Source organism: Urocitellus parryii, chromosome 14, assembly GCF_045843805.1.
Source record: "Urocitellus parryii isolate mUroPar1 chromosome 14, mUroPar1.hap1, whole genome shotgun sequence".
NCBI lineage: Eukaryota > Metazoa > Chordata > Mammalia > Rodentia > Sciuridae > Urocitellus > Urocitellus parryii.
This window is the reverse complement of record NC_135544.1, coordinates 1,409,807-1,420,033: the sequence shown is the minus strand read 5'-3', so window position 1 is coordinate 1,420,033 and position 10,227 is coordinate 1,409,807. Positions and strand designations below refer to the sequence as shown.

The 10,227-nt window shown below is 43.5% G+C and overlaps 2 pseudogenes; both read left to right on the top strand.

Annotated features, from left to right (window-relative positions):
* LOC144250184 (transcription factor GATA-6-like) lies at positions 1-8,038 on the top strand (annotated as a pseudogene).
* On the top strand, positions 8,038-9,342 carry LOC144250183 (transcription factor GATA-6 pseudogene; annotated as a pseudogene).
* Positions 9,343-10,227: the final 885 nt, after the last annotated feature.

The following is a 10,227-nucleotide window of genomic DNA, read 5'->3' as shown; positions in this document are numbered from 1 at the left end:
ATGAAGATTAATGCATTTGGTGACACCCAGAAGCTGGAGCAGGACACTGTGAGCATGCTCAATAGAAGGTGAGAAGAGTAAGTGTATCTGTGTGTGAGAGAGAAATGGAGGAGAAAAGAGAAAGAGACACACAAAAGTTATAAATTAAAAATGCTATCAATATTAAATTTGAACTGAAAATTTATACTCAAATCATGAAATATTTATTCACACAGGTATATAATGTGTAATGTCTATATATAGATACACACCCTATTTTGATATATACAATATCAATAAATATATACAAATCAATAAAATATTATTATACATGAACATATAATGCTGTAGCAAATACAGCACATGAGGAAGAGGAAGTGGGGAGCCTGGATTTCACATTGGGTGCATAAATGCCCTCCTTTTATCAGTCTAGAGCACTTAGGTTAGCCACTGATGCCTGCCTGGCAGCTATACCCTTGGAAATTCTGGTGCTACACAGCCTGCTGAGTCAAGTTGGAGCCTTGCTCCAAGTGCCTCTGGACCCCATCACAAACCTACTGGAGGACCTGCCAGAAAGCACCAAGTGCATGAACTGGTGAACTCCATCCAGACACCACTGTGGTGGCAGGAGGGCACTGACCACTACCTGTGCAAAGCATGTGGCCCCTGCAATAAGATGAATGACCTCAGCCTGACCCTTTTAAAGTGGCAGAAGCATGTGCCTTCATCCTAGTGGCTCTGACTCTCCTGGGCCAACTGGTACACCACCACCATGACCTTATGGCACAGAAACACTGATGGTGAACCTGTGTGCAATGCTAGTGGACTCTATCTGACATTCCATGGAGTGCTTTGACCTTTTCCTATGAAAAATCAGGGAATTCCAACTAGGAACAAGTAAGCCAAAGATTGTTCTCCTAATAGCAATAATTTGGTTCCAGTTACTCCAACTTCCACCTCTTCTAACTCAGAGGATTACAGAAAAATACTTCCCCTTCGACACATCCAACAGCTTCAGGGGCAGGAGCCTCACTGAGGTCTGCTGCAGGAGAGAGCACTAATCCTGAATATAGCAAGTTCAAGTATTCCAGTCAAATGGGCTCTACATAGATTTCAGTCTGTCCTTGTCCAGTGAAGTCACATGCTCAGTGGGACAGGATTTCTAAAGTGCTCTGGCCCTGGCCTCAGCCCTTGTGACCATGAGGTGGGGAGGACACCACCCAAGAAGGCCTTGCACCTCTTGTGTCTGAATTTGTCCAGCAGCCCAGACTGTGGCGATGATGCAGACAGAACCTCCCGCCCATGTGTGATTTCCCAAGAGGCTTGCTAAAGAGAAAAAGATGAAGCTCCTCTAGGAAAGGACCAGTGTGTGAAAACATGGCCTGCTCCATTGGGCCAGGGCCACTTCCAGCCGGTCTGCCATGGGTTGTCTCCTGAACTGCTTGCAGAAACTGGGACTAGCAACAGGGCCAATTGCCTGCTAAGGAAGATGGAGAGATTCTTTACAACAAGGTTATAAGTGAATTACCCAAATCATGCGTTTCTTCTGATCAATTTTGGTTATTCCAGAATTTCTGCACACCTGTTCCACATGCATATTTCACAAGTATTTGTGGAGAAGATCATTGGAGGCCATTTGGCACACATTCTGGAAACCAAGTTCCTGGCTCTCTTGTCAAAATATTGTTCAGTTTGCAAAACTGAGTAGTGACTCCAACATACAAGGTGAGTGATGTTTCTCAAAGATCATCTCGCCTTGATATACAAATAATCAACAAATACATCCAAAAAAATGTTCATCATCTCTAGCAATTAGAGAAAGGCAAATGAAAACCACTCTAAGATTTTATCTCACTCCATTCAGAATGGCAGCTATTATGCATACAAATAATAATAGGTGTTGTCGAGGATGTGTGGAAGAAGGTACACTCATACACTGCTGGTGGGACTGCAAATTGGTGTAGCCAACATGGAAAGCAGTATGGAGATTTCTTGGAAAATTGGAAATGGAACCGCTATTTGACCCAGTTATCCCTCTCCTCTGTCTATACCCAAAGGACTTAAAAACAGCATACTACAGGGACACAGCCACATCAATGTTTATAGCAGCACAATTCACAGTAGCTAAACTGTGGAACCAACCTAGATGCCTTTCAATAGATGAATGGATTAAAAATGTGGCAAGAAACAGAATAAAATCATGGCATTTGCAGGTAAATGAATGGAGTTAGAGAAGATAATGCTAAGTGAAATTAGCCAATCTCAAAATTTCAAATGTGGAATTTTTTTTATATAAGGAGGCTGATTCATAATGGGATAGGGAGAGGGAGCATGGGAGGAATAGGCAAATTCTAGATAGGGCAGAAGGGTGGGAGGCGAAGGGAGGGGGCATGGGGTAATTAATGATGGTGGAATGTGATGATCTTTATTATACAAAGTACATGTATAAAGAATGAATTGGTGTGAATATACTTTGTATACAACCATAGATATATGAAAAATTGTGCTGTATATGTATAATAAGAATTGTAATGCATTCTGATGTTATATATATATATATATATATATATATATATATATATAAATTTTTTTAAAAAATCATCTTGCCTAACTGATCTGAGGTCAGTTGGAATTTGTACACAGGTAGCAAAACAAGATATTATTCTTCCATGTATACAATATATTTTTTTAAAAAGTTCAATTTGCACTGTAGTAATCATTTGCATAAAATTGAAAAGCATTTTTATAATGAATGTAAATATTTCAACATAATGGTACTTAAAATAATTGAAAAGAAAAATGTAAACTTAGACCTTCTTATGCTTCTTTTACATTTATATCTCCTTTCTATATTCCCAATTGTTTAAGAAAGCTATTTCAAGAAAAATCTTCTTTCAGAATAAATTGCCTTTTCCCATTTGTTATGAATTTTTAGACAAGAACACCAATATAGGCTCTTTCCTTTACTGTGGAATAAGTGCTGGAAAAATAGCAACAAAACTTTACCACGTAATGAGGAGCATTTGTAAATATTCTAAGCATCTGTAAACTCTTTGATGAAGTCTGTATAGTGGACTACCCCACAGGTTGGCTTACATTAATTTTTGAAAAATGGGATGTCATATGGAAAACTATTTCACTAGAATTTTAAAAATAAAAGGGTATTATTTTGTCTTCTGTAAAAAATGATATGCAATTTTTTTCTGTGGTAGTCACATTTTTTTCTCTGTGACTAAAATATCAAACAAGAACATCTTAGAGGAGGAAAACATATTTTCACAATATCAGAGGTTTCTGTCCAGGGTTTGTTGGCACCATTGTTCTGGGCCAGAGCAAAGGCAGAATGTCATGGCCAATGCACATGACAGAGGAAAGCTACCCTGTCCCATAGCAGAAGGAATGCTGAGCGACAGAGCAAGCTCCCAGGGACAAAATGTAACCAACAAGGGTGTGCGTTCCTGCTGACACACATCACCTGCTGGCAGTTACCTTCCAGTACCTAGTCCTCTCAAATCATGCACTCAAAGCCATCAGGATTAGTGCACTGTTAGGTCACAGCACTCGGAATATAATCACTTCACTGTGAGCATTCCTGCATTGTCTCGAATGAGTTTTTGGGGACAACTCATACCTTCTGCAAATTGACCAATATTTGAATTGGCTAGATCCTGTGTAGTAAGGAATCTTACTTCACACACATGACATTCATTGGAGAAAAGATAGCCTCTTCAACAATGGTGCTGGGCATACTGAAAATCCATAAGTAAAAAAATGAAATTAAACCTTCATCTCTCACCCTGCTTGAAACTCAACTCAAAATGGATGAAGATTCAAGCACTAGAACAGAGACCCTGAGCCCCATAGAAAAAGAAGTAGTCTCATATTGGCTGAGGAAATGACTTCATTAACAAGACCCTTAAAGTGCAAGAAGTAGAATCAAGAGTCAATAAATGGGATGAATTCAAACTAACCCTTTTCCTCAGTAAAAGAAACAATCAATAACATGAAGAGGGAGCCTACAGAATGGGAGAAAATCTTTACCACATGCACCTCAGATAGAGCATTAATCTACAGAATATATAAAGAACTCAAAAATCTCAACACGAAAAACAAACAAACAAATAACTCAATTAAAAATGGGCTAAGGAACAGAACAGACACTTCACTAAGAAGAAATACAATCAATCAACAAACATGTTTAACATCTCTAGCAATTAAAGAAATGCAAATCACAGCTACTCTAAGATTTCATCTCACTCCAGTCAGAATGGTAATTATCAAAAATACAAGCAATATTAAAAGTTGGTGAGGATGTGGGAAAAAAGTACACTCATACATTACTGGTGGGACTTCAAATCAGTGCAGCCACTCTGGAAAACAATATGGATATTCCTCAGAAAACTTGAAATAGAACCACCATTTGACCTAGTTATCCCACTCCTAGGTTTATACTCAAAGCACTTAAAATCAATATACTACAGTAATGCAGCCACATTAATTCACAATAGCTAAAATGTGCAATGTACCTAGGTGCCCTTCAACAGATGAATGGATAAAAAATAAGTGATATATATATATATATATACACACACACACACACAATGGAATATTACTCAACCTTAAAGATGAAGGAAATTACGGCTTTTTCTGGTAAATGGAAGGAGCTGGAGAATATTATGCTAAGCAACATAATCCAGTCCCAAAAAACAAAAGGCCCAATGTTTTGTCTGATATACAGATGCTAATTCACAATTTTGGATTAGAGAGAGGGGAGTGAAGAGAGGGAGTGAAGGGAGGGGAGAGGGTATGGGCATAGGAAGGATAATAGAATGAATCAAACATTATTACCCTATGTGCATATATGATTATATGACCAGTGTGATTCTGCTTCATGTACAACCAGAAGAATGATGAGTTATACTCCATTTATGTGTGATGTGTCAAAATTCATTCTACTCTCAAGTATAACTAATTAGAACAAATTAGAAAAACAAAAAAAATGACTATATATTATTTGATTCTCAGTCACAAAATGGGAAAAAAGGAAGGTAAGTAACATATAATCTTGTTCCTTTAACCTTTCCATGTGAGCACTGCATTTAATTGAATAGGTATTGCATTTGGTTGAATGTGGCATATGTGCAAAAAGTGATATATATATATATATATATATATATATATATATATATAATATTATATTATATTATATACCAACTCCATCAATCCTCAGATTGAGAAATGGTGATAGGATGTCATCCAGTTCCTAAGGGAATTCTCAGCAACTGAGAGATTCCAGGACTGGGATTTGTCCCACTCGTCCTTGAAGCCACACTGTCCCTGCTTGAGGCCAGGACTGCTTGCCCACAGGGCTGCAAATCTGGGTGCATTGGGTGGTCCTGCCTGCATGAGGAGCCTGGGAGACTCTGAAGGCCAGGTTTTCCCAGTCCTTCCACACCTAGTGATTCACTGACCATGGCCCTGTTGAGTTGGGGGATGGAAAGGCAGAGTGGTTATCAGTCCCTGCAGAGTAAGAGACTGAACCTCTCCAGTGGCATCTCCATCAGGGACACAGTGGGCAGCCCCCTCTGAGTCACACACCCTGGTGCCAGCAGCACCTGAAGCCTCTGCATCTGGATAAAGGAGATATGGAGTCTCAGCCTGGCAACAGGCAGCCATGGAGTGGTGATGGATTCCCTGGGAGAGTGTTCTGGGGCTGCTTAAATGAAATACGTGGATTGTCCCATCCTCTTGTCTCCACTTGTGAGCTCACACAGTAGCAGCCTCTGCAGAGCTCCCCTCAGTGTGTCTGATTTCTTCCTATGTCAACTCCCCAAAAGGTGAGCAGGGCACTTTAGAACATGGGCACCTATTTGTCTTACTCTGCATCCCCCCGCCCCACAAATCTCACATTTCTCCTATTCCTCTTAGTATCCTTTCATCTCCTTCTTCCTGTAAACTGGATTCTGTTGCAGGAGGTTCTCATTCTCCCCTCATCTCCCCACAATGGTGGGGCACTCACACTCATCCCAGTCAAAACATTCCTGAAGTATCTAGTCCTCGCTGTGCCCTAATGTTGATGGTGAGGAAGAGAAGGTGATGCTGCTGCACATCCTGAACCTGCAGAGAGTGGGTGCACTGCCCTCCCTCCACCTGACAGATGACAGAACTTTGTCTCCTGGCTCCAGGTTGTGCCTGTGAGAGTTCAACCCCCACCCTGTGCCCTGTCCTCCTGCCTTCTGCCATGCGCAGACACAGCAAGAATGCCCTCAGCAGTCCAATGCTCAGCACCTGGATCTGGGACTCCATGGTCACCGGGGCTGTGAGAAAGGAATTTCTCTTCCTCTTAGATGACCATCCCCAGGTAATTTGTTGCAGAGCAGAAAGAGTCTAGGCAGAAGTAAACACTAATTCCAAAGAAGATCTCCTGTGCTTGTTGTCCAAGAGGTCATCACCAATCAGAGCCCAAGTCTAGATGTTTGGGTGACAAGGGGAGAATGAGCTCATCTCCTGGCAAAGGTCAACTTTCCATATAGGGCTAGAAAAGGTGATAAAGTAGCACATTCAAAGGTCATGGAATCAGATCTCTTGACACAAGGTCATTAATATATGAAAAATGTAAAGAGACTTGCATTCAGACATATATTTTTGAACCTCCCTAGGTTCAAAAAAAGCAGCAGTTCTCCAGCTATCATAGAGACCTGCTCCCATAGTGTCCTACCTTCAGTGTGTGACTGTCTAGTGGTCATCCCATTCACTTCTCAAGACAAAGATGCTCTCCAGAATCCAACCATACAAAACAGAAACATAAACACTGTGTGGCTACAGGATGCCTTTGCCATTGCTCCTACCTGTGAGTCCATGCTGTGTGGAAAGCATCTTCTTGCCCTGACTTCCATGTTGTCAGGCCCTCCCTGGGTTCTGTGCAATCAGAAGGTAGTTTTGGGTTCTATGCCTCTGATTTGGAAGCTCTTCAGCGAGATCCACAGGATGTTCTAAAAGAACATAGATTAAGTGTCAGTACATGGGCCTGGCTGAAGATTTCTCAGGCAGCAGTGTATGGACACAGGGCTGGAGTGGTTGGAGGTCGTTGAAAAACAGCCAGAGATAGAGTTGCTGCTAGGACCTGATCTATGGTGGACAAGGAAATGTAAAGGCATGGATCAGTATTGCATGAGAAGCAGAACCTTGGCTTCTCCAGCTAAAGCCCTGCTAATCAACGTGGGATGGTGAATTTACCAATGGGTTAAAACATGATAAATGCACTGTACAATTTGACAGCAGCATCTTTTTTTTTCATGATTTATTTTTTTTAATTTTTTTTTATTATTAGTTGTTCAAAACATTACAAACCTCTTGACATCATATTTCATACATTTGATTCAAGCAGATTATGCATCTTGCCACTACTCCTGCCCATTGTGGAGTCCTGTCAATTCCCTGCTGTTCTCTTTCAACGTTTCATGATCATTTGGCTTCCTTGTATCTCCATCTGCTTCTATTGTATCAATCGTCTCTTCCAGGAGAGCTTTAAAATTCTTGAAAGAGGTGCAATGTCCAGTGCTCTCCTTGGCGGGACTGCTGGTGCACTACTGGCTATGTTGCCTACTGACCTGAGGCCCTAGACGCTGGCACAGACCCCGCTGGCAAGGCATGCACTGTCTACCATGGTCTTCTGCCTTGCCACTGAGGTATCCGGGAGGCTGGTCCCCAGCAGGATGGCGGTGCTGCTGGGGCTGCCCTCTACCTATGCATGGGCTGCCTGTGGCGCGGAGGGCGCAGCTCTGGCTGCACGTTCAGCCCAGAGCCAGGCGGTGTGCAAAGGCGCATATACTGGGGCCGCCCTTTTCGCTGGCGGCTGCTGTGCGAAGTTGGTGGCCGCTCCCAGAATTTGGGGGGCCTTCTGCCCACTGGGGAGCCGGCTGCTTGGCGAGAGCTCCAGGCCATTCCGAGGGTGGCAGGCAGGTGGCTTGCAAGAGGCGCCGCTAGTACCCGCAGCAGGCAGGGACGTCTCATGGAGACCTGCGTCCTTCTAACCATTGGTCCCAGTGGTGCCAGTTGATGGGGACTGAGTGCCGAGGTCCCCCTGCAACTGGCCTACCGCCCGAGGCGCCCCGAGCTGGGTAGTGGCGGCGGTTGAGCGCGTGAGTGGGTATGCACCCACATGTACGTGCCCTCTCCAGCTAGGGATTTGTAGCTTTCCATGGCGCACCTGTCTCTTCCTACATTCTGCAGCCACAGTAGCTGGTGCTATGGAGATGGCCAGTTCCTGGTCTATGTGCCTAGCACCCACATGTGTTCCATGCTGTCTGTCTAGCCTATCTTACACGGAGACCCTGATTGGCCCCAAGCCTCAGCCCACAGTCCCCCATAAGGCAGAGGAGACAGTGTAGCCAGTGGCTGGGCCAAATAGACTGACTTCCCTGGCTAGGCTGAGGTGCACACCTTGGTGCTTCCCCTAATGGCCGAGTTCTCCCATGGCCAATGGCAGAGCACAGATCCTGGGGGCTACACTGTGGTGGGCAGCAGGGGCTCTGGCAGCATGAGAGGCAGGGGCAGGTGCATCCTGGGGCCCATGAACAGTGAGTACAGCTCAGTGTCTGTGGCGTGGCTGCTGAACCAGATGTACCACCATCACCACTACCACCAACATTGAGTCTACAAATACTTGCCCTACATGGGTGGGCCACTGATACCAGCCTGGCCACCTGGAGCCCTACTCCTGGGACCTGAGGAACCTAGTGCATACTTGCTAGAGAATCTGGCAGAGAGCCCCTAGTGTGTGAATTATGGCTTCACCCAGATGCTGCTGTGGCAACTGGAGTTCCCTGGCCTAACCTGTGCAAAGCCCGTGGCTTTTACAACAAGCTGAATGTCCTTAGCTGGCCCCTCATCAGCCAGAAGCACATACCTTTGTCATGGAGGATTCCACTGTCCTGTGCCAACTGGCACACCATAACCAAAAGAAACCCTGAGGGTGAAACTATGTGTGCTACTTTTGGAATCTACTTGAAACCCATGGGGTTCCTTGACCACATGCTATGAAAAAAGGAAGTTCAACCAGGAAACAAAAACCTAAAGACCTAAATAAGTCAAAGACTTGCTCTGCTAATAACAATAATTACATTTCTTCCACCTCTTCTAAGAGGATTGCAGCAAAAATACTTCTTCTCCAACACATCCAACAGCCTCAGGGGCAGGTGCCCCAGTGATGAGTTGTGCAGGAGGGGCACCAACCCCAGAACAGCAAGCTCAGGTATTCCAGTCAAGATGAGCGGGCTCTACATAGACATCAATCTGGCCTTGCTTACTGGTGTCGCATCCTCAGAGCAACAGGATTTCAGGTATGCTCTGGCTCTGGCCTGAGCCCCTGCTGCCAGGAGGCCGGGAGAACACCACTGAAAAAGTCCTTGCACCTCTTATGTCTGATTTTGTCCAGTAGCCCTGACAGTAGCGAATACCAATAGAATATTGCTCTAAGGTGATCTCTGTGCCTTTGACTCTAAAAGAGATGTGTTTCCCCAGGCGGCTTGCTGAAGAGTAAGAAAAGATGAGGCTTCTCCAGAGAAGGGCCAGTACAATAGGAATGTGGCTAGCTCCATCTAACCAGGGTCACCCCCAGCCAGTCTGCCTCTGGGTTGGTTCCTGCACTGCTTGCAGAAACTGGGAATGGGACAAGGGCCTTGCCTGCTAAGGAAGATGGAGAGAGATTCTTTGAAACAAGTTTCATGTGTATAACCTCAAATCTTGTGGTTCCTCTGCTTGATTTTGGTTATTCCAGAATTTCTAGTACCTGTTCCATATGCAGATTTCGCAAGCATTCATGGAAAAAAAACATTGAAGGCCACTTGGGACACATCTTGGAAACTGAGTGAGTTCCTGGATCTCTTGTGAAAATATTTCACAGTTTCAAGATTGCATAGATACTTTAACATACACTGTGACTGAAGTTTCTCCAAGTTCATCTTGCCTGACTGATCTGAGATCAGGTAGAATTTGAACACAGGGTGGCAAATAAGATATTTTTCTTCCATGTATACAATAGTTTTTAAAAAGTGAAATTTGCATTACAGAAATCTGTGTTACATTATTTGCATAAGATTTAAGAGTGGTTTTATAATGAATGAAACCCTTTTTACATTAATAGTTCTTTCAATCATGTAAAAGAAAAATGTTAACTTAGACATTGTTATATTTCTTTTACATTTACATCTCCTTTCTATATTCCCAATTGTTTAAGAAAACCATTTC